The sequence below is a fragment of the Lemur catta genome, chromosome 13, assembly GCF_020740605.2.
Source record: "Lemur catta isolate mLemCat1 chromosome 13, mLemCat1.pri, whole genome shotgun sequence".
In the NCBI taxonomy this organism is placed as follows: domain Eukaryota; kingdom Metazoa; phylum Chordata; class Mammalia; order Primates; family Lemuridae; genus Lemur; species Lemur catta.
This window is the reverse complement of record NC_059140.1, coordinates 42,669,659-42,694,969: the sequence shown is the minus strand read 5'-3', so window position 1 is coordinate 42,694,969 and position 25,311 is coordinate 42,669,659.

The window sequence follows — 25,311 nt, the reverse complement described above, 5'->3', positions numbered from 1 at the left end:
GGGAAATTTTCAATGAGGAAAATATTGTACCAAAAGACATTGAAAGTCAGAAGAGCAAACAAGGTTGTTAGTAGGTCTTTATGTAATTTATAATAACCTGTCTCTAGGGGGGTAAAAATGGTCCCATTTCTCATTGTTGGCAATTCTTCTCAATGACCAATATGTCTACCAACATTTTCTTCTTGAAAATACAGTCAAAGTTGTAACAGAAAATCACAGATGCAATCAAATTCATACTAATGGTTGAAACGCGCCATATGTGCTCTGATACCTATGCACAATAGGGTGCAGGTTTAATGACTTTCTTATTGTGCCCCTGTTGTAATTAGGTATTAAAGGACATATGGTATGCTGCCGTTTTAACAGTGAATTTCCTTGTTTTTTATTGTTTTCTATCAGAAGCTTAACAGTCTTTCAGGGTAGTATTAGTAGTGAGAATTAAACCACATGTTGATTTCATTTTTTTAAGCCTTGGAATCTCATCTTGATTAGCCTTATTAGTGTAGTGCCAAAGAAAACATCCAAATCAAATCTATTTTCAGTTAATTTAAAATGAAATATGTTTGAATTGGTGAGAAATAAGTAAAAACTCCATAAGAAATGTAGACTTAGGATACTATATGTTAAGATTTAGAAACCAAATAATAGCTAATGTGTTCAGAAAGTCACCAAAGTGTGATGGTTTGGAGATTTTTTAACCTTTTTCCAAAATATTTATGCAAATCATTTTTGAAAATAGGCAACTAGTTTATAAGAAAGTTTTTTACGGTTGGTAAAGGACCCAATAAAATCCCAAACAAAAGTGTAACTGAAAACAAAAAAGTCAACTGAATAAGAGCATTAGAAGCTGTGAGTCATGATGCTCAGTTTAGCTTGTTCCAACACAAGCTAAGATTTTTCAAAGACCCAAAGACCATGATTTATGAAACTTTAGTAAGTTTGAAAAAAATATGGATCAAGTTAGAAGATAATTTTTATCACTCAAAAAAATATTAAGAGACAAAGATACTATGGCAAACTAAAATCTCTCAAGTCATTCAAAAATTTACCTTAAACTTAATTAAGTTTTCCCCAGATTTTTGATGTATATAGTTGGCCATCTGTAAATGTGGGTTTCAGATCCATGGATCCAACCAACTGTGTTCAAAAATATTCAGAAGAAGAATAGATAGTTGTGTCTATACTGAACATGTACAAAGGTTTTTTTTCTTATTATTCTCTAAACAATATGGTATAATAACTATTTATATAGCATTTACATTGTATTAGGTATTATGAGTAATCTAGAGATGATTTAAAGTATACAGGAGGATGTGAATAGGTTATATGCAAATATTACACCATTTTGGATCAGGGACTTGAGTCTCTGTGGACTTTGGTATCCACAGGGGGCCCCTGGAACCAGTCCCCCACAGACACTAGGGGATGACTGTATATCAACCAAACACCAAGTAGTTTTAAATTCAAATGGTCCTTTTCTGTGAATGCTATAGATTCTTGGGAAGAAATTTTCACTGGATGCAACATTCCACTTGGGCTTTACTAGGTTTCTGCAGTTCAGGTCAAGGAAAGGGAAAGATCTTATCATGCAAGTTTATATTCTTCAGTCATAAGCATGGCTACACATCCCTGTCCCAGTCAGCACGAGGGCACGTTACAAGATAGCCAGCCAGGCTTCCAAATGAGCCATGAAGATTAATAAAATACAATCTCCAGTGGATGTTGGCACCTCCCTGTCAAACTAGCTAATGAGTACTGTGTTACTGTAAGAGTCAACTGTCACATTATCTCTGGACTAATAAATGGATTCTAAGACAAATAACAATACACAAGTAAAATTCAGTCTAAAAGAGCTTTTCATTTATTGCAGACTGGCGCAGCCCCAAGAGGCTCTCTAGCTGTCGGCACCATAAGCGTTGTCACTTTTTGTGGGAAGTATTCAAAGTCAGTGTAGGCAAAAGAAACATAGAATTGTTTTTCTAAATTCAAGGTTTAAAATTAATAGCAGACTATTATTAAGTTTAATTCATATGTATCTAAGTAGTGTATAATATTTAGGGAAAAATATGCTTAACCTGAGCCTACTAAAATATAGTGGACAAAGATTTTTTGGAAGAATTGGTCAGTTCATATTTGGGAAATTTTAAAAATTTAAATAAGAATCCATATCTTGTAGTGATCTCTTTTATGTCTTTTAAAAAGTAACTTCACTTCAGAAAATGAAATCTCACTGCAGCCTTTTTTGTGTATGACTTTCTAGAATCTGTTACAGAGAAAGGAGCCTACATAGGGAACCAAAAATGTAGACATGGCTCACACCCATAGTCCCAGCTACTCAGGACGCTGAGGAAGATCACTTGAGCCCAGGAGTTCGGCTATAAGCACGCCAGTCTAGGTGACACAGCAAGATCTGATCTCTAAAAAAAAAAAAAAAATGTGGACATCACATTCATAAACCTATTTCTTCCTATTGTAGTTGTAGCTTGGGTGTCCTTGAATTTATTCTGAGTAGGAAAGTATATTTATAGTATAATAACAAGAAATTATTACTGAATAGTTACAAAAAATCTAATTTTGTAATAAGAAGTATGATAAACAGAGTCAAAGATACGACCTCAAAAGTATTCTATCTAGTTATCAATTACGGACAACAGAGGAAGAAGAGGAAGGAAGAAAGGAAAGCAGGAAGGAAAGATGGAGGGAGGAGCGAAGCAATGAAAGAAGAAAGGGGAGAAAAGAAAAGAGAAAAAAGTTGTCTAACACATCCATGTTACTCCTGATCTATCATTTATAATAATATAATAAACCTAATTCACCACTTAGAGCAGGGAAAGCATGTTCTCAAGCACAAATGGTGAAGATGTTCATCTACTCACTAACTTCTCTATGAGAATTTCAGAACAGTATAAAAAGGACAAAAGAATGACCATAATGGGTTGGATCTCTACCCAGGCCAATATTTTAACTTATAGAGGTAGTTTAGGACTTGTATGAGGAAATGCAAGATGAACTGTCCAGAAGATGGACATCAGTCATTCTGAAGATATGCATTCTGCAGCTCTCTCTGCCCTTCCCTGGTCTACCATGGGTGATGACAATAAGATATTCACAAAGCTTCTTAGAATTAAAGATTAATTTTTCATTCCAATACTAGAATCATTTCACAAAATATTAGTTTGATGTAGTAAGTAAATGAGATGACATAAATGTTAGATGTTATCATTACCATTATTATATTGTTATTAATAATGTTATTATTAATGCATTGGCAAGGAATTTACTATGTATTTTTTAACCTATGTCACGCCTGGAAGTAATGAATTCCCTGGTTTATTCCTTCCACTTGAAGTAGTGTTTCCCTTTCTTTGTGCCTTGAATTTCCCACAGACGTTGCAGAAAAAGTTTCCTTCCATGTAATATGCAAAATGGCAACAACAAAAACAAGGACTAAGATCTATGTGCCAGTCATTTTACTTGTGCTATTTATCTAATCCTCACAATAACTTAAAGCTAAGTACTAATGTCATCCCGATTTTACAGGTGCACAAACTGAGGCTTAGGAAGTTAAATAACTCAAAATCACCTAGTCAGATGTAATAGGGTCAGGATTCAAACCCAGGCTATCAAACTCCCCACAAGAACCCTATTCTGCCATCAAAATGAAACCTCTAGTTGGACATTCCCCTTTTAGGGTGCTTGCTGAGGAAAGGATTATGATCAATATTTGACATTTTCCTTCTTCTAGCTGCCCCCAGAGAACTACCATAACGGTACTCAACCCTCTGTTTACGGTGATATAGAAATACAGTGGAGTAGCATCACATAATTTCACCAGCCTGCAGAGAGAGCTCAAATGAATCATGCGTGCAAACTGGAAGAGCCACCTATGAAAGATTTTTCCCTCTTCCACCCAGCCCTAAGAGATGCATTGTTGTATGTTCCAGGCCCCGAAAGGAAGATTTGCAGTAAATCACATGTGTCAGTAACATTTGCAGTCAGGGTACAGGACTCCAAATGGCTGAGCCAAAAGCCTGAATTAATTGGAGAGAATGCTGTTAGTTCTCACCAAGCAGGTTCTCGGTAGGCTGTGTCAGAAAAACACACTGCCTGCCTTTGTTGTATCTTCTTTGTGTAGGGATGCTTTTCCAGCCGTGTCAGTTGCCTGCCAGCTTTGTGGGCCTGGAACTTTTAAAAAATGCACTTAAAAAAAAAAAAAATAAAGAGCATGTCCAAGAATAACAAATGAGAAATTTATATCTTCAAAATATGTAGATTTGAGATTTGTTTTGGAAAAAAAACAGTGCACAAGCTCTACTGAGCATCTGTAACGATGATATATCTACACATTATATGGCTGGCTATCTTTAGTTTGTTTTTATATCCTGTGGAGTGTGACATCTGTGCAAAAATTATGAACTGACTCATATACACGAGGTGCTTATTCAGAGTTTGAAAAATGGGCCTATTCTTCTACAGTCCAATTATTTATGAAGAAATTAGAAAGAAACTTTAAAATCTTGGAATCTTTTCCTTAATTTATTTGTGTGTTATGCTAGTCAGCCCGATCAAGCAGAAACTATCTGTAACAAGGGTGAAGGTTTTTCTAAGTGGGTTAATTATATTTATTTTCATGGCCACCAGTCCCTCATTTGCTTTTTATAAATTACTCAGGGCAAGGGGCTAATCTCTGATCGCTCTCAATCTAGACATAACAGCTCAACCTTTCATTTGAAGTGGATCTTTTCTATTACAACCCTTTTATGAACCACCTGTGAAAGGAAGCAGGCTATATCCACGTGGAGATATAGATATATGCATATAAAAATTTATAACTATTCCCTAATCACTCAGACGTGTAGGCTAAGCATCACTTATGATTACTATATAGATACTATTATACAAAGAAGTACATTTATATGGAAAACTAAAGAAAGCTTTTATTATAAGAATAAAGGCTCACTGATCCTTAACTCTAACTATCCTATTAATGCAACAATAAGGAGGTTCATTCATCTTTGTCAGTCCATACTTAAGTGTGTCTACAGGCAACTAAGTGTGTCTACAGGCAACTAAGAGAAATTAGATGATTCTCTCTCTCACTTTGCTATCCTGGCATGAAATTCTTCCCCCTTCCCCATCTGTATTTTCCTCCTACTTCTAAATAAGTTTTCAGTAAAGATTCTAGTATTAGAATGGACAGTTAATCCTTTAGGTATTAAAAAAATTCTTTGCAAACAGCTTGTTTGTTCAAACCCATTTGACATCAACCATGGTGAAGGGGAGGGTTGGCGGGAGAGTTACAGAATGCACTCCTCCAGGATAACTGGCTTCCATCTGGCCAGTTCATCTTTGCAAGTTGAGTCCAGGGTAGGGTGAGTGACACAGGGAGAGAAGAAAACAATAGAGAGGATGGGAGGAAGAAAACTCATTTTCCTTGAGCATCTATTATGTGCCAGGCACTGTACACAGTCTGTTAATGCATATTATTGAAAGGGATGAAGAAAGATCTTCCTAGTTTCTCAAGTTTGTGTTCTTTGCAACATGGAATAGGCATTCAGAAATTTGTGAGTTTGGAGTCCATTTTTCTTTCAGCTTTAGGGATCTCCTATATCTGAGATTAGACGTGCACATCTCAAAGGCAGGAACTATATCTTCCTGGACTTTACATGTAACTCCTGTAGGGGGGCCAACGCCAAGCATCTGAGTTCTCTAACATTCCAACAAGCAGGGAAAGCTTTGCAATTTCAATAGATAACTTCTTCTATGCTGTGTTAAAAGAGTTATTTAGTAGCAACTTCATCTTCAAACTGTAATCCCACCACACATCATTTTACTAGTGTAGTTTTGTTTTTATATTCTCAAAAATTCCTTTTTAGCAAATTGAGTCATTATTAGGTACTATCTGACTTAGTTACTGGTGTAGCTAGGGTGAGCTGGAGAGGGTAGACCTTTGGGATACAGGACACAGGTCTGAAAGATGACCTAGGAATAGAGTTTAGACGGAAGGAAAGGAAATCTTAAGAGAAGTCAGTGTGTTCACGTGTAGGGACAAAGGGCTTGATTGATACGTAGTATTGGCTAACTGCCTACATCTTGCTGAAGGGGTACGTGGAACAATGGTATAAAAACACTGAAAAGAAATAAGGCCATACCAACTGATATTTTTATAAATTTTATCGTCTGCTCTGACTTCTAAAAAGTGAGAAAAATCATACAAATTCAGCTCCTCCCTTAAGGAAAAAAAAAGCTGTTTCTTGCTCCAATAAGCACTTAGCTTACAGTGAATATCTCATGAACAATCAGTAAAATCAGCTGTGAGAGGAACATGAATATGATTTTTGATTGCTGGAGAATCCCTGAAAGCAAGACTGTCAAGGAGTTGCAGTAGTGAGTTGTGCAACAATCCTCTACTACTGGGGTTTTTTCCCTTCTGTAAATACCTCATTATAAAAAAAAAAAATTTTCAGGTCAGTAAAAAAATAGGAAAAAAAGCAAGCCTCAAAGACGAGGCCCCTTTAATATTTTGCAAGGCTGACATCATCGTTGTTAATAAAGCATTTATTGGGGGCCCACTGAGCTCTGTGACATTCCAGCTTCCCATTCCTACTTCCCACCACGTTCTCCGCTGGACGCCAGCCTCTCCGTGCACAGTTAAACGTCTGCGATGAAGCCCTCTTGGTTTATTGTTAATTAACTTTAAGTCTAGATTCCCTCCGCACACAACTTAAAATACAAATTGTGTGCACTTTGAACATAAAGTCTTTGAACATTCCTCACTAATTGTTTAAATGATGTGTGGATTTTGTCTCTAGCAGTTGGTTTCACTTTAACCTTTGGACAAATTGAAAAGTTTTTTTTCCGTAAAACTCCTTTCCTCTTTGTAGTCTTAATTTTGTACCACAGGGACTGTTTAATAAACAGTGTGCAGGTAAAAAGGAAAGACCTGATGACCCAATATTCTCAGTTTTCCCCAACGAGTAGACGTAGAAATTAGTCCAAAAAAAGAAAACAGGATGATGATTGGTTACATATAAACAGGGAGCAATTCCCTGAAGTCGTTAAGGGAGCAATAATGAGAGAAGAGTTGTTGCTAAAATTGATTTTAGGCGGAAGCCAGTTTCATTTCTCTAAAACAATCTTTTGTATATTTATTTAGTAATTGGTCATGAAGTAATGCTTTAGACAGGCATTTTAGAAAGCATACCTCCTGTTTAATAAATCTGAGACTTTGATAATTATTAATGCACAAATGCCAGCGGAGAGATGCTTTATTCCCCATGTCATGGCACAGCTATTAATGATACTCAAAGGAGTGAAAATTACCATTTCGGAAGTGTCCAAAGCAGTAAACTGGTAAACAAGCCTGCAGTTAGGGCTATAGATGATGTGAATCAACAAGGGTGAAAAGATTTGGTTACTCTGTGTATTAGTGTTAATAGGAATAGATTATAGAGGAATATTTGTGATATGACCTTCTGTGCACTAATTGAAATAGTATTCAGAGTCAGCATTGGCGTAATCAAGTTAAACACGGAATCATAAATCATCATGAAAAGTGCTGTCACAACTTCGCCGTTAATGCCCTGGACTGCTGGGCAGCCTCGAGAAAATATCTGCTATGCCGATCTTTAGGTTAATAGGAACAGAAATGGCATTTAAAGACTATTTGGATCAAATCTGCTCCGAGGTTGAAAGTGTTCCTCTGTTAATTTACTGGTAATTTGAAGTGATGTAGTTAGGGTTAGAAAGAGCACAGCTGAGCCCCTTATAGCAAAACAAAGGGCTGTGGGAGTTTCTTCTAATATTTATTTAATTGCTTTAGGGTACAATGCTAATCAGTTTTAATATACATGTGTAGTTTCCTTTGTTTCTCAGATATAAAACAATTGGCAAGGTGATCAGATGCATATCGTTAGCTATATGGCTTGAGGTGATGCATTTGACGAGGATAACTTTAGCACCCTTATATTGGACAAACAGAGAAAGGTTTTATTGTGTATACACGGAAATATTTCTGACAAGTTAAACTATGATGTGTCCTGGAGAAAGAAGAAGAATCTACGAGCAATATTTTTCTTATGAACATTTATTATTGATTGAATAGAATCAAACTAACAGGCTTAAGAAAAATCACAGAGGAATTTGTTAAGAAATGATATATACTATTGCCAATAAAGCCCTGTGTCTCAATGCAGAGAAAGGTTGTGCTAATTTAATCAGTTACTCATCGGATCATGTAGACAATAAGATGTATGATGCTAAGAAGTAAAGGGCTTGTTTATTATAATTTGCTTCAAATGCTATAAATTAATAGAAATTTCAGCAGGCAACTGATAATAGGACCTTTTCAAAAGTACCATATTTTACCTCAAATCTGAAAACACCTCAAGTCTGCCCAACTTTAAATATAATGTAGTTAAAACTTGGTAGGCAAGTTAGGTGCATAAATGTGGGTCTGTTAAATAATCCTAGGGAGAAATTGTTCACAAGAGTTGGGAAGGAATGGGAGACAGGATTACTCACCTATAAATAAAGTAGGACATTTTTAAGTAACTATGGAATTTTAAATTACCTTACAGTTTACCTATAGTAGACAGAGAGATGTTACAGAAAATCTGAGATCGTTTTGTGGTCTAGATATGTTAGCTTCTTCCTCTTAGGAGAAGATTTGTGACTTCTGCAATTCTTCAGGTTACTCAAGTACCATTTTCAGGATCTAAGTACTGACAAGTTGTAGAGCCCAGATAGCCTATCTCAGCCCAAAATCAGTTTTCAGATACAATAGCCGAGGCTCCAGGTGGAGTGACTTTCCTAAACCCCCGTAGCCAGCCAGGGTTTGTACTATTAACTGATAACTAATCAACATGGACGTCCCTAAAATATTACCCTGAAAATTGTCACTTTACAGCCTTATATAAAAACTTTATCATCTTTCAGATGATACTTCCTTTTTTTACATGTAATATTTTCAAAATTTTTCTCCCTTTGACAATATTTAGTGAGCTTTCAGTTCACACTCTCAGTACCCAATCAATTGCTGTCAAATAAACTATGCTTTTGTACAATTAGCAAGTATCAGAAGTGATTTCTACAATGAAAAGACCAAAATGCTGGCTAACAAAATACGTTCACCGCTTTTAAGGAATGGAGGTCAAATTTTAGGAAACTTACTAAAGAGGGTTGAAAAATAGTTTCCATCACTACATTTAAATCAGGTGTTAGTCATGGTATGGTCAGCTAAAGATCTCTTTGCATTAATTTCTCTAACAATAAAATGAATGAGTTGTCATAACGCAGTAAATTATCTGTCGTTTGAATAGGAAACTGGTTCTGCATCAAGTAAGCCGGCTGAGTAAAAGCAAGAAGGAATCTTTACCCCATGTGGGAAATTTTACCTTCCACCCTTCCTTTACCACCAGAGACACAAACATGAATTAAACACGGCTGCTAATGCTGTAAATGCACAATCTGATCGGGACGTATCCCTAAAATCTCAGAGTCAGATGTAAGCTTAAAGAGCTCATGGTGGATTGGTGACAGGTTCAGGCCTTGAAACCAAGTCTCCAGACACCATGGCCCAGGCGTCCCCACGGCGCTGCAGGTGGCCTGTGGAGCAGAGGGCAGCTCAGCCCACCCCGATCTGCAGCTCTGGAATGACTGGACACCAGAAAGGAGGGATGCCAGAGACAGCCCCACATGCTAAGGGCCCTGTGAACCCACACAGAGCAACAGCACTGGCTGCGGCAGGCTGTGACACAATCACCCTCTCTCAATGGAATGCCGTCCCCTAACCAGAAATCTGACGGAAGCTTGCAACAGAAAATCTTTCTCTCACTGGCAACTAATGGCTTGGTGTTTATCATACAGGGTAGGTGATATTCATGGTGTAATACCAATTAATATAAAAAGTTATTAAATACAAGCTTTTAAGGTATTTTTCCCATCTATTGCTATCTATTGTTTTCTGGAAGCTGCACGCTGTTCCCAATTTGGGGTTTTCTTTCTCATTAATACCTACAATGACCTAGAATAGTGTCTGGCACATAGTAAGTGCTATATAAATATTTGCTAAATTTTAAATGTTAGCCGGGCTCATTCTTTTGCACGTCTACTCTGCCATCATAATTTTAAGTTTTTAAGATTTCAAAATGATGGGGGTTTTTTTTAGAGGTGCAATAGAAGGGTGAATAGAATTGACATCTAAGTAGAGATGCTTGTACTTCAGCCTAACAATTCCACATCTGACACTAATTTTAAAATCTTTTCTCCCAAATGCCCGCTCACTACCTCAGCTTTATAGGCCGACCTGCCATCCGTGAGCATAGCTGCGAGTCTCCTCCACTTGAAGAGCCCCATGAGCATAATATAGTCAGTGGGAGTTCAGGACAGAAAAAATATACACTGCTTTGCACACAGCCTGAAAATCAAGGCATAAAAGAGGGAAAATAAATCAATGAGCCCCATTTGGCCTTTGCATGCATAATTCATCAGTCAAAATAAGTATCTAAAGTGTTTTACCAGTGAGTATACGATAAGTTACTTTATTTTTCGTTAACATCTAAATCATAGCTATATCCCAGGCAATTCCAATATAGATACTTTGAACCATATATGCTAGATACTTAAGGTATAGAAATACCAACTTGTTGATTTTAAGGGTATATTTATTTCTTAAAAAGTATAGTTCATCTCGTCTTAAAGATGAGCTATAAAACTGAAAATAATGCAAAACAGATCCTTTTATGAATAGCTGGAAGATAATAAAAAATATCAGTACCTAAGATTGTAAGTGGAATTAACATTGATTGACCTACTACAATGTTTGGTTCACTTTAGCAAATATTTTCACATATATTATCTCATTTAATTTTCCTACACACCCCCTTATGAGATTGGGGGCTATGATCTGCATTTACAGGTGAAAGCACTAACGTCCAGAGAGACTCACTCACCAGTGATAACACAGATATTAAACAGCAAGCATCAAGATCTGACCCCAGGGTTTTTTTTATCTAAAGCCAAGCTCCTTACACTATTCCATGCTGCTTCTCTAATTGTATCAACAATTATATTAATATATAAAATAAACCATGTTCTTGAAAATAAATGTATATGTACGGTATGTGTAGACACACACACATACACACATGCACACCCCTACACTATTGGGTTGGTGGGTAAATGGGAAGCAAAATTTCCAAATTTAGACTCTATCACCTACTTATTCTTTCTTTGCTCAGCTAGCATAGCCCCACCAGCCCACTGGGAACATTTGCTACTTTATATTAAGAGTCCCTTCCTCCAGCAGGAAGGACTCTGACCTTTGGAAGTGCATGAGATGGTGAGTGGGCTGGGGTGAGCTGGAGGGAGCTTTGCTCTCTGGATACTCATCTTAGATTTTCCACTGCAATCAGGCACCCAAGGAATCACATACAGCCTGACAACTTGCATGGTACTAAGGGATGAAGGAAAAGAAGAATAGGACCAGTAAATACAGAAGGGACAAACATAAGACACAGAGTGTTGGGGATTTTTTCCTCCCAAAGTATGAAGTATCACTTTCCATTGTTATAAGAGTTCTGAAAACATATTTCAGGGCATCTCTCTTTTTGTAAAGTCACCCTCACAGAGATGCCTCCCCTGAATTAGCAGAGGAGGAAAGGAGAAGAGTGTAATTCACCTTCATCATCTGGAGCTGGGGCCTCCAGACAAAGGTTGTTCACCTGCACGTGAAGCCCCCACACTGTTTCCACCGAGGAGTCAAACCTAGCTGAGCCTTAATGCCCCTGATCCTATTATAAATGGGGAAAAATTAGATGGATAAGTTCAGGTAAATGATTCTTCAGTGATAGAAAGTCATGTACAATGTTAGATGTGCTTTATAGATCACAGTTTTGAAAATTTGAATATGTCCTCCTGAAGATAAAAATGCTATTATTTGAAGAAATCTATACCTAAACCATAGCTGATCTTCAATACCTTAAGTGAACATCAGCTAAAAAGGTAGTGAGGGTATGAATACCATGTATAATGCATTAAAAACCAAAACATTATACTTAAACTATTGCCCATTTAATATAGACAAGTTTTATCACATAGCTAATTTTTTAATCCTCAAAAATTTGGAAATTCAATTATTCAACTCATGAAATAAGTACATTTATATAAACATTGTCAATGTCACAATTTTTTTTCTTGGTCCATTTTCCCAAGGTAGTATGCCTCTATATTCACATTACAGCCTACAATGTCTGTACATAAAAGAACTTAACTGAATTTTTAATGTCAAAATTTTGACAGAATCATTATATTTATTTTTTGAGATATTTCCCTACACTGTCCTTAAAGATTTTCAAATTAAATGTTCAATTCTAAAACTCCAAGCACACCTATTTTAGCTGAAAGCCAAAAATATGTTTAAAATATGAATTAATAAAATTCTATCCCGTACCTTAGCATGCTTGGCGATGAATGAAGTGCTAATAAGAGAAAGATAAATCGAATTTAACATTATAACTCTTTTAATAATAAAAAATATATAGATTCAAAACCTCTTCAGTGACCCTGTCTTACACAGTATAATTCCCTAAAACTTCTAAGTCACTCAATGATAAGAGGCTGATCTAAACGCTTCTACTGCATTAATCAAATACCAGGTCTAATTAAAAGAGCCATGCACAAAGCTTTTTCAAAATGTTGCTCAGGTATTGCAATAATTTCTGATCACCCAAGCCTGGAAGACAAATAATTAGAGCTGCCAGAGCATTCTGATGAGTGATGTCAGCATCTCCAAGTGACCTTCCCTCCACTAATTAATTTTCATCTTAAGAAAAGAGACCCTGTTGTTGCACATTATTAATTGAGTTCACTAAAAGATGCGCCTGATTAATTTTTGTTGATAATACTTGTCATTCTAGGCAGCGGCTGTAATCATTCTATTGGGTTTTATTTTTTTTAAGTTGATCTAAGTCCTTTGCAATGTGACTGATATATCTGATACAAAATATCATGCATAAGGACATATCCTATAATGTGTCTGGGCTATTTTTCACTGCAGTTGTTTGCGGAGGTAAAATGAAATGTCAGAGTGGAGTTTTCTGAGCTGTTAGAAACTGCAAAGGTATCGTTTCACTTTGCCCTTGTAGCTTAGTGAGGCCACTTATTCCCAAGTCCCCAAAAGAGATCACTGCACCCATTTTGTAGCCTTCTATTGAGTTTTACAGTGAAGCATCCATCCCATCACCAGAGAAAACACTGTATTCATCTCACAAGAGTTCTTCATCACATCTCTGTGATTACCAAAAGACTTCTTCTAACTTCCTTTGTCCTCAGAATGGGATAAACAATCTTCTAAGTAATTTCAGCCTTTTGACCCCGTGTGAGAGGCAGAAAGTAAGTCCGGAACTTGGCTTGTTGCCCTATTCATTCATAGACTATCAGGATTAGAAAAAATAGAGAGCTATACTAAAGCATTTATTTCATTAACCTAAAATTAAATAGGAAATTTAGACACACTACTAATAAATGTAAGTTGTACTCTAATAAGGGAACATTCACATGTCATCGAATTTCAGGACACTTATTAAAACTATAGCTTGTTTTCAGTGGAAACTTCTAAATGTAGAGTTAATTTCTTGAAAAAATATTGTATTTCAATTTCTAAATGAAAATATTTTATTTCCATTGGGAAAATGAACTCACAGGCCTTTAGATTTTAAAGGGGTCTTGCTAGGCAAATTTTGATGAATTAGTGTAAGTGAACAAAAAAATAATTTCATGGATATATGGGCTTAACAGTTTAGAGAAATATCTTTAATGCAATGTCTTTTGTTTTGCTGAATCCAAAACCTTTGTAAAGTATCTTGAGTCTTTAGTTGAAACTGGCAGTTAGATTCTATCATCCATGCTATATGCTATTTGCTTAGAAGTTTAAAAGAATCCATAAACCCAGTACAATATAGAAGGAAAACTAACAAAACTGTCTCTTAAATCTCTTTTGAGGCAGCCTCTCCCTCTTCCATCGTGAGTCTTTTTCCTTGTTCTGTTTCCCATTGAGTAGATGCAACATGGCCCTAAACCATCCTAGATTTAAAATCTGATAAAGTTGCCCTGTCTTTAAGCCAGATTCATACCTTTCTGTGAGTGATCTTCAGTGGAGGGAAATATAACACTGGTTCTCCAATAGTAGGGTTCAAGTTCATTATTATATATCCACCAGAAATTAGGCACTTTATATGTCATCTCTGAAATTTGGAAGACCTAAAACTGACATTTTATGCCATTTGATTCCTGAGGGAACAGGTTTGAAAACCTACAATTTGGAGGTAAATGTAAAGCTTCTATGAGTTAAAAGATGTATTCATAATGTAAAAAAGAGCAGCATGTAAGGACAGCAAATCTGATGTTTTATGAGATACTTAATCGTCACAGCATTTTAGTACCAAAAAGAACTTTAGACATCACCTGTCCAACTCCAACATTTCACATAGAAAAAAACTGATTCCCGAACATTTTGATTAGATGAATGACAAAGGACTTAATCCTTTGTTATGCAAAGAAAATGTAGAAAGAACACTGATGAACACTCACTTGTATTTAGTTAAAACATCTTTATTTAGAATCATGAGCAGTGCGTATTTCTCATGAGACATTGCACAGTTGTTTCAGAGCATTGTTTATGTTTCTGTATGCATCGCCACATGTGTGTTTATCAGAGCTGATGTCTTTTTTTACACTAAAATGCAAAGGGACCATGTCTGTTTATTCTGCTCTACCTATTCAGATTATTGCCTTTTTCAGCTAAAAGCTTAATAAGTAGAAGAACAAAGGGGAAGGAGATGGAGGGAAAGAAAAAGAGGAGAGGAGAGGAGAGGAGAGGAGAGGAGAGGAGAGGAGAGGAGAGGAAGGGAAGAGAAGAGAGGGAGAGAAGTATAAGATCGTTTGATCTCATCTCTTTTTTTCCTCATTATGCTTTCAAATTTTAACATGCAAACCCAAGAAAGGTTGCCTTCATCTGACAATCTGTGGGCAAGTGTCATTTCTTTCCTTCAAGAAATTGATCTCAAATATTAAACAAATAGGGGAAAATAAAATTGAGGTTTTATGTTATAATATTGCTCATAAATTCCCTTTGTGTAACTTCTACATGGTCGATTCTTACTGAGCTTAGTGACTCATCTTAAGAAGTGATAGTGCATTTCCAAAACAATGTAAATGAAAAATGTCAGAATATGGTTTTTATCAGTGGGAAAAAAACTAAGTCTTCATTTTTTTAATTTGAAGAAAACATAATGATCTTGAGAGAACAACATTTTAGACGTGGAAAGAAAGACAAATCGTGTCCAGGATGTCTTCCTCAGGACAATGAAGAGGAGGATGGAGTGGAATGTCAGGTACTGCTCTGAATCTAGGTCATTATCGCTGAAAGAACACTGAGACTTCAGAGGGGTCATTCTTTTGAGTGATGTGATTTAAATCGATACAGAGAGATCATCTCTGGCTAATATATCTGACATTAATCTTCTAATCAGATTTCACATATAATCTGTCAGCATTCCTCTCAGAAATAATCATCAATATTTTACTTCAATGCATAATCATTTTACTTTCTTTGGTGGTCCTTTTCCTGTTTTAATAATATTGCATTTTAGTAATTATATTTAACCAAAGTAGAAACTGAAAAAGAGGTTCTCCAAATTTGTATTCTGACTTTTAGCTATGTCATCCCTCCTTATAGCCAGTGGAGTCTTCAGTTTTATTTAAAGAACACTTACATAGGGTAGGTATTATTGAATCATATTTGATTCTAGGACATATATCTATCTCAGCTAATTAACTTCAGTTTTCACCACAATTTATATTGATTGAGCTGTCCTCATCCCATTAAATGTTTTCTCAATGAATGAATGAATTTAATCTGTACCCATGATATACTTGGATATTTTCAGACACCCAAAGGCATTCACATCCCTATTGCAATGTACAGGATGTGGTAACAGTAGGGCTCAGAGATTATGTATAAGATCCAGGGTTAGATCAATTTTAAGAGGCAGTATGGCAGGGGAAAAAAACACTGGGATTTGGAGTCAGTTGTCTTTGGTTGGAATCTTCTTTCTTAGACAAATTACTGAAAGTCTCTGAGACTCAATTTATATATCAATAAAATATAAATATATTTTACATTCTCCTCACAAGATTGAGAAGAAATGAATAAAATATTAAATGTGAAAGCATCAGACTCAGTGCCTGAGAACATTGCAGGAGCTCAGTAAATATTATTTTGCACTCAGTCAGGCTTGATTAGCCCATTTTATTCAAGAGGAGATTTTGCTACTCTAACACCCCAACTTTCCTAACTTTGTTCTTCAAGCTACTCTTCCCTCTCAAGAAAAGAAAACTTGAAGAAACAATGAGTTCTCTGGAGCCAGGGCTGGGCCCAATCCAGAGGGCCTACTGGTAACCCTAGGAAGTATGGCGTCCAAGACTGGTCATTGTTGCAGGATGGAAGAAGAATTACAGAGATGTAAGGCAAAGTCCAAATCCCTACTCAAGGTCAAACTTGTTAGAGAGTTTGAAATCATATATCATGAAATAGCTCATTCAGCAAGTACTAGAAGGGTTGCTCAGAGGTTTTGAGATGGGAATGGAATAGAAAAAGGACAGCCATTGCTAGTGAAATTTAAAATAACAATTTGACTGTTTTTCAAGCTGATGTGGGAAAAGAGTTTTTAAGTTCAAAAAGCTGGCAAAGCACTATGATCTATTGATAGTTTAACTTCGTAAATGGAGTTTCACAGACCTTACTAATTTTTGACAAATCTCACATCATTTAATTTTTTAAGAGGTGTGTTTGACCCAGGGTTTTTGAAATACCTTTATATCTGACCTGGAAGACACCTTCAGCCTAGCCTCTTTTAAAGATAATTTTGACAGAAAGTTAGCTTTGGCTAGTGGCCACACCACCATAAGTTTTGACCTTGAGTGAGCTCCAATATCTAGTAGTATTTGAATAAGTGACTTTTAGGTGAAAGTAAGGGGTCAGGAGATAAAGTACCAAAGTTATCAGGATTGATTTTTATTATTTCTCTCTCATTAATTGCCTGTGCACTACCCCTTTCCCTCTGATTTAATATCTTCTGAAAATTTCCATCACTTGTAGGTCATTAACAATAATTTTAATGTAGATCATGTCCTATTATAAGAAATTCCAAAGACTTGTCTGAGGCAAAGTGATAGAGTAGAAAGAGCTTTAGGCTTATAGCAAAACCGCCTGCCTTCCCATCCTGGTACTGCTACTAACTAGTTGGATAAACCATCTTTACCTTAGATAAGATAATGATAATCATCTCTCCAACCTCACAGGGTCTTTGCATGGTTTAAATAAGTTCTTGCCTATGAAAGCATATAGAAAGCTGCAAAGTATTGCACACATAAATCATTACACTAATTAAATTATGTATTTGATTTATGGTCTTGAAAATTTGAGGATCAAATATTGTTTCAATAAATGACTCTTGGAAATAATTTAATTTTAAAGGTATATTGAAATAAAAATATTTGCCTTCATGGAATTTAGACTATAAAATTCAAGGTTGTGGTTCCTAAAATAATTACCTTCTGTGACATTAACCCTGTATTACTATAAGAGCCTTCTAAGGGGTCATGCTGCTTCTATCCTTGTCCACTTAGGTTCTATTTTTAACAGTTGCCCAATGATCCTTTTAACCAAGTTAGATCATTTCACTTCTCATTGAAAACTATCCAATGACTTCTTTGTCACTCAGAGTAATAGCCAAAGTGTTTACAGTGACCAAAAAGGCATCATTGGGTCCCCTGTTAATTCTCTGACTTCGTCTGCTGTTGAACTCCCCAGATCCACTCTCTTCTCAGGGCCTCTGTGCTGTCTGTCCCCTCTGCCTGGACACTTTTCTCCCAGATAGGACAAACTCATTTCTTGCATTCAAGTGTTTGTTCAAATGTCACCTTCCCACTTAGCCCTACCCTGACCACTCCACTGAAAGTTGCACTCCTCTTCCACACACCTAATAAACTTACCCTGCTCTAATTTTTCTTTTTCCTATAGCACACATCACTTTCTAACATACTATATAATTTACATATTTATTATTCTTATTATTTGCCCCCACCCACCATAATGTCATTCCACCAGGGAAAGGATTTCATCTGTTTTGTTCACTTATATATTCCAAGTCTTTCAAACAATGCCTGGACTATAAAGTAAGTGTTCAAAAACTATTCACTGAAAGAATGAATGATACAATGATGACACCACATACACCTTTGTCAGTAAGTTTGCTGACTTCTCTGGCCCATTACTGTGATCAACTGTAAGCATGTATAAGATACGTGCATCCAGCAAAAGATGAGAAATACGGCTGGAAAAAGAGAATGAAACCATCTAGCTCTGCTAAACACAGAATCCATGACCTTGGAATCTCTTTGTACATTTTTTAACCAATGATGTTAACAGGATTTTCTTTGTCCTAGGTCTATAGAACATGACAACATTAATCTCTTAGTAAATTTGCATAAAATTTGCAAATATAATTTCATGATCTGTAAAACCAAAATCAAAGTGTAATATAGCAATTTCAATGACTTAATCTTCCAAAATTCTATCAGGAAAGTAATCAGATTTTCTTATCATTATTTATTCTTTTTAAAATATGGCTCATCGTCCTGCAATTCTCTGGAGGTTGATTAATAAATTCCCTCTTTTTAATATTTATTTCAATGTTTTAGCTGATATTAAATTAATTATATCTAATATCTGAAATTATCTGAACCTTTCATCTTTAAATCCATAAGATAGTGCTTTTAATTTACCTTTAGCAACCTAAAGTTTCATACTAGTTTTTAAAACCCAATCAGTATAGGGTCAATAATTCTGCTGCTTGGGCATCTTATACTAATGGCCAGGTTAGTGCCTATAATTAGGCTGTCTCAAACCTTATTAATACTATAATTTCATTAATACTATAATTTTATTAATATGATAATTTCAGTGCTGACAACTGTGGTTTTTTATTTCCTGTTCCTAGTATTAGTCTTCCTTTCTGATTCCCAGTTGTATACCAAGATTCCGGTTCTGTTTCCAAATTTCCAATAAGTAGCTAAGGTAACCAGTCTGGGCAGATCATTGCATATTATGGTGAGGATGAAGCAGAGAACCAGAGATGGTCTTAGCAACAAGGCCATAGTTCTTACAATGACTTCTACACATTGTCTCTAAAACACTGGCAATGCCGGACCTCTGAGAAATACCATACAAGAGTATGAGACCAATTGTGTGGTCACTGCACTGTGAAAGTTAGAAATTTTAATTCAATCACTGAGTAAATTATGTTTAAATACTTTGGCAGGCTTCTTTTTCTTTTCTTTTCCTTTTTTTCTTTTTTCTTTTTTTTTCACTCAGCAACATGAATGCCTAAGGGTTACTAAACACATTTTCTAAGGATTTTCTTTCTTCCTACTTCTGATCTACAACCTGAAATTTCTCCTATTTCTCCTTTGTCTTCACTAACCATGACTCGCTTCAAACGTAATGCACTCTCTCTGGTTTTTAAGAAAATTGAAATATTTATCAAAATTGAAATGAAAGGTAAATCTAAATCTATCTCACTGAATGGCAACTATATGTCATATGTTAAGAAAACTGAAGTATTAAACCTCCTTAGTCTGTTTTTGTAAACAGGACTGTAAAGATATTTTTTTAACAATACAGATTTCATGGTGCTTCTTTTCTCTCTTATTTCTCTATATAACCTGTTTGTCTTCTAAAGCTTGAAACGTAATTATACAACATCATCCTATAAATTTGTTTCCTAAAGTTTCCCCATTCCCCTCATTAGTCTTTTAAAAGTTTTATTATTTGTTTCCTTACCAGAATATATTTCTCTAGAAGCATTATATAGATATTATCCAGGTGTGCTAACTCCAGGGTTTTGGCTATTGTCCAACTTGAACAATTAGTTAAAATTCTCTTTTAGTTTTAACCAGATGTTACAGTCCTCATTTCCTGACCTAAAAGCCTCTTTCAAATTATGGAGAACTTTTAAATACTTGTCCCATTCTCTTTCTGAATTACCTGTACCTTAATGCCAACTTAATATGGTCTGATATTCAGTATGTACGTATAATTAGTAAGGTTTATATAACATTTGGAATAAATCAGGCTTAAAAATACTTTGAATATTAGAAGGTAAGCATTAATTAGCAAAGATTTACACATTATGTATCTACTCACGTAAAAGCTCCTTTTGCCATGGTTTTATGAAGAGATCTGTGCCTTCATTTTAGAGAATAGTTTTCTAAATTTTGCATGGTTTCTTCTATTTAATTAGACTGTAAGAGTTTTTTTGCTTTTTTTTTTTTTTTTAAGAGACAAGGCCTTGCTCTGTCACTCAGGCTAGAGTGCAGTGAGGCACAACATAGCTCACTGCAGCCTCAAACTTATCAGCTCAAGCAATTCTCCTGCCTCAGCCTGCCAAGTAGCTGGGACTACAGGCGTGCACCACCATGCCTGACTAATATTTTAGTTTTTTGTAGAGACTGGGGTCTTGCTATGTCTCAGGCTGGTCTGGAACTCCTGGCCTCAAGTGATTCTCCTGCCTCAGCCTCCCAAAGCACTACGATTACAGCCATGAGCCACTGTACCCAGCCTAGACAGTAATCTTTCTAAAGGTATGTCTTTTTATCCATTTACGTGTCGTCCAGGACCTAGCCAATTCTGCTTACATTGTGATTGCCCAATATATATTAGCTTGTAATATGATGTGTATCTATATACTTTTCTATTTGAAGAATTTTGAAAAGTCACCAGCAAAGTCAAATTACTTTTCAGCCCCAACAAATAAATATTAGTCCTCCATGATCACAGTCACTCATTCTATTTTTTTCTCTTAGCCATTCATTTCCTATAGTTAATTCCTCGTATGCCTCCAGGAAGTAAAATGAAAGCAACTGTCCTTGCCCATGAAAGATTACTGAACATAAACCAAAAAAGTAACTGCCATAGCTCAAGACAGTTGATGGACAAAGGCAGCTCCTCTCAATTCTCATCAGCTAGTAACGAGTGCGGTGGGTTCCCAAGTGAAGGGAATAAAAGAGCAAAGTGAAAGAAACATTTTAAAAGTCCAATCAACTGATTAGGAGAAAATCCTCAAGATGTGTGATGTGTGCAACAGACTTCTGAAAGAAAATACTAGCCCGGAGCTATGCTTAACTTTTCCTGTTCCTTACCTCTAGCAAATATTGAAACCAAATGCTTAGGTCTTCTAGATACAGCCTTTGGGTTAGTGTTGCTCTATGTTTTGATAAAAGTGAGTTCAATATTTCTTTATTAATTTTAATGGCATAACAAGAATGGTGTATCATTTTGACATAAAGAGTTCAAAGTTACTATGCAAGCACTCTTCCATTAATCTTTAAAATATATTTGCTGGGTGAGCAGCCAACATAATCCTGGCTAAACAGATAAGAAAATAGAGAGCTGGTGATAAGGTGGCTTGTTTAAAGCTGCACAACAAATCAAGGCTGAAGTCCTCACCCCCGCTCTAGGCCGTGAGCGCTTCTGCCTGCGCATGCGCACAGCAGCAGCAAGACCCTGATGCTTCTGAGCTGGGAATCTCTTAATGAAAAGGCTTCATTCTGGTAATTTCTGAAAAGTTCAGAAGAGAATTCCACAAGTGGAAAAAAAGTATTTTCTGTCATGTCAGTATTTAGAGCTGTGTTTCTCCCTTGCATAGCATGAGCTTTTAATTATTTAGAGAATAATTATCCATTTGTGGCTTATCATGTCCCTTTCCATTCTCCTCCTTCCTGCCTTTGGGCCATTTCACTGCTCATTAATATTTGCATCAGAGGCGGGATCTGCTGCTTTGCTGGTGAGCCTGGTGAAAAGGTGTGGTGGGCAAACAGATAGACACCATCCAATATGTAAAACTTAAGTGACTATGTGGAGGTTGAATCCATCCATACTTGGCTAGATAGCTGGACTCAATAACAAATGATAACAGAGTTGGTGTGTCCGGGGAGAACGTCCACTTCTTTTTGCCTTTCATTCTGCCTATCAATTTTTCTCTGATTCTGCACTTGGTGCGTATTATCATAGATCATTGAAATTTGACAAAAGACGCAATCGTCTGTCTGATGCTTTTTGACAATGTTCACGGTTTTTCAAACTCTGCATTTCCCACCCCTAGGAAAGAAACCTCAATAAATACATCTTGTATTTAATAAAGAATAAATGAAAGATGTGCTTTTCCTGAACCATTTGTGGGCTGGTAGATAGGATACAGCAATCAGCGTCCTGCCACCTGCCCCCATCCCACCCCCACCCCTCAAGGATTCTCCCTGGTTAAAGAGCCGGTGCTGGTGGTGGATTAGTAGGAAGTTGTGATTGCCTCATGAATCAGGGTGAAGCTTCTCACAGGTGGCAGTTAGTTTGATCTTCCTAGTCACTCAAGGAGGATATATATCTTTTGTGATTATCACTCACAAGGATATCCTTGAAGGAAAACGAGGCTGCCGCAGCAAAGCACAACTAAATGAAACAAACAAAAAGGAACAGTGACAATGTAAGAGAGCAACAGAGAGGATTATTTCAGAACCTACACAAATAAAATGGAGTGTGTAGGTGAACTCTCCCTGCTGCCGCTCAGAACCCTATTCCTAGATCTGTGCTGAGCGCATCAAAACAATGGTGCTGCATAAGCAAGGGAATAAACAAAGCAAAGACCCATTAGCTATTTCCATTAGACACGCAGAGGATAAAGAAAAAAAAAATCAATAACAGGCAAACAGAAGATAAAATTGATAGGAAAGAAATGTTAATTTTAGAGCTTTAAAACGAGGTATTGCAAACAATGGCATGCAATAAAACCTTAAAAACTATTTTTAAAACTTTCAAAATCATTTACACAGGGAAGAGAACTCGAGTAGGAACATATACAGCATATTAAAGTTTAGTGCATTTTTAATGACTTGTCTAAAACAAATTATGCATGAGATAGATTACACATCCCTCACCCACTTAACAAAAAGGCATACGCATGAACAAAAAAACAAAACCAGGTGGCTTTTAAAAAGAAATTAAGTGTATACTTGGTGACTGATGGGGAAAAATGCCAAGTGATGTGAAGAACCTCATAGAATAGAGTTCTCTTGAAAGATGCTAGATTGATGGGCTTTTCAGCCAGACTGTAGGCAGAGCAGTGCAAACGATATCAGTCTCCACTTTCAGATTCCATCCTGTAAATGTCCTCAGCAGACAGGCTAGGGGAGTAGAAAGAACAAGGACTGTGGGATAACAGGTCCTGGATTTCAGCCCCAGCCTCACTACCCATTAACTGTGCAAACGTGGGCAAATACCTCACCTGCCCTTCATTCCTCCACTTGTAAGATGGAGATTATAATAATAACAATGCTGTCTTACTTTCCTAATTTGGAGCGAGGCCCAAACCTTGGTATTTTTAAGGGCCCAAAATTGTTGTAATCCATAGACCTGATTCAAAACCATTGGTTTAGAACAGTGGTTCCGAAACTCCAGGGTGTATCTGAGTCACCTGGAAGAGTTTGTTAAAACAATGACTGCTTTAATCGTCTACATGTGGCCGTATCTCTCACCACTCACAAAAATTAATTCAAGATGGATAACAGACTTTAAGACATGAAACCATAAGAAGTCTGGAAGAAAATGTTGGAAAAACTCTTCTAGATATCTAGCCTAGGCAAAGAATTGATGAAGACCCCAAGGGCAATCACAGCAACAACAAAAATAAATAAGTGAGACTTGATTAAAAAGCTCAGCACAGCCAAGGAAACAATCAACAGAGCAAATAGACAATCTACAGAATGGGAGAAATATTTGCATGCTATACATCCGATAAAGAGCTAATAACCAGAATCTATAAAGAACTCAAGCTAATCAGCAAGAAAAAAATCAAACAACCCCATTAAAAAGTGGACAAAAGACATGAACAGAAGCTTTTCAAAAGAAGATAGACTAATGGCCAATAAACATATGAAAAATGTTCAATGTCACTAATCATCAGAAAAATGCAAATCAAAACCATAATGAGATATTACCTAACCACAATGAGAATGGCTTTTATCAAAAAGTCTGAAAACAATAGATACTGGCATGGATGCAGAAAGGAACACTCATACCACTATTGGTAAGACTGCAAACTAGTGCAACCTCTATGGAAAATATTGTGGAGATTTCTCAAAAAACTATAAGTAGACCTACCATTAGATCCAGCAACCCCACTACTGGGTATTTACCCAAAGGAAAAAAAGCCATTTTTTCAAAAAGGCTCTTACCGTCAATGTTTATTGCAGCACAATTCAAAATCGCAAAGATGTGGAAACAACCCAAGTGCCCATCAATACATGAGTGGATTAATAAAATGTGGTATACGTATACCATGGAGTACTATTCAGCCATTAAAAAAATAATGAACTAATACCTTTTGTAACAACCTGGATGAACTGGGGTCCGTCCTCCTAAGTGAAGTATCCCAAGAATAGAAAAACAAACACCACATGTACTCACTTTTAAATTGGAGCTAACCAATCAGCACTCACGTGCACAGGTGGAAGTAAAACTCACCAGAAATCATGCAGGTGGGAGGGGGTGGAGGGGATGGGTGAAATCATACCTAATGGGTACAATGTACACTATCTGGGTGATGGGCACACTTCCAACTTTGACTCAAGCAGTACAAAAGCAATCCATGTAACCAAAACATTTGTACTGCCATAATATTCTGAAATTAAAATCAATCAATCAATAAACAAATGAATCAGGGTAATTGGGACAGCCACTAAAAAAAAAAAAAAAAAAAAACAAAGACTGCTGAGCTCCATCCTTAGAGTTTCTGACTCAGTAGGTCTAGGGTGAGGCATGAGAATTTGCATTTCCAACAAGTACCCAGGTTATTTTGATGCTGCTTTAAAAAAGTATGCTTTAAGAACTTCTGGTCAAGCCTTGCAATTTTAGTGGGTCAGGATCACCCAGTATCTCGTTAGTCATACAGATCCACCAGACCTTGTTGGAGATGGAGACCTATTTGGCCAAACCAGAATCAGCATTTAACAAGATCACCAGGTGATTTGTATGCACATTAAAGTTTGAGAAGCACTAGTCTGAAGCATCTTCAAAGGGAGTGGAACCAATAAAAGATTGTGAAAATCTGCTATCAAGTGCTTATAAGAAGCACCCCCAATCTGAACAACAAAAATCTGGGTCCTCCACATTGACATTTCCCCCCAGGAAGTCCTGTTTGT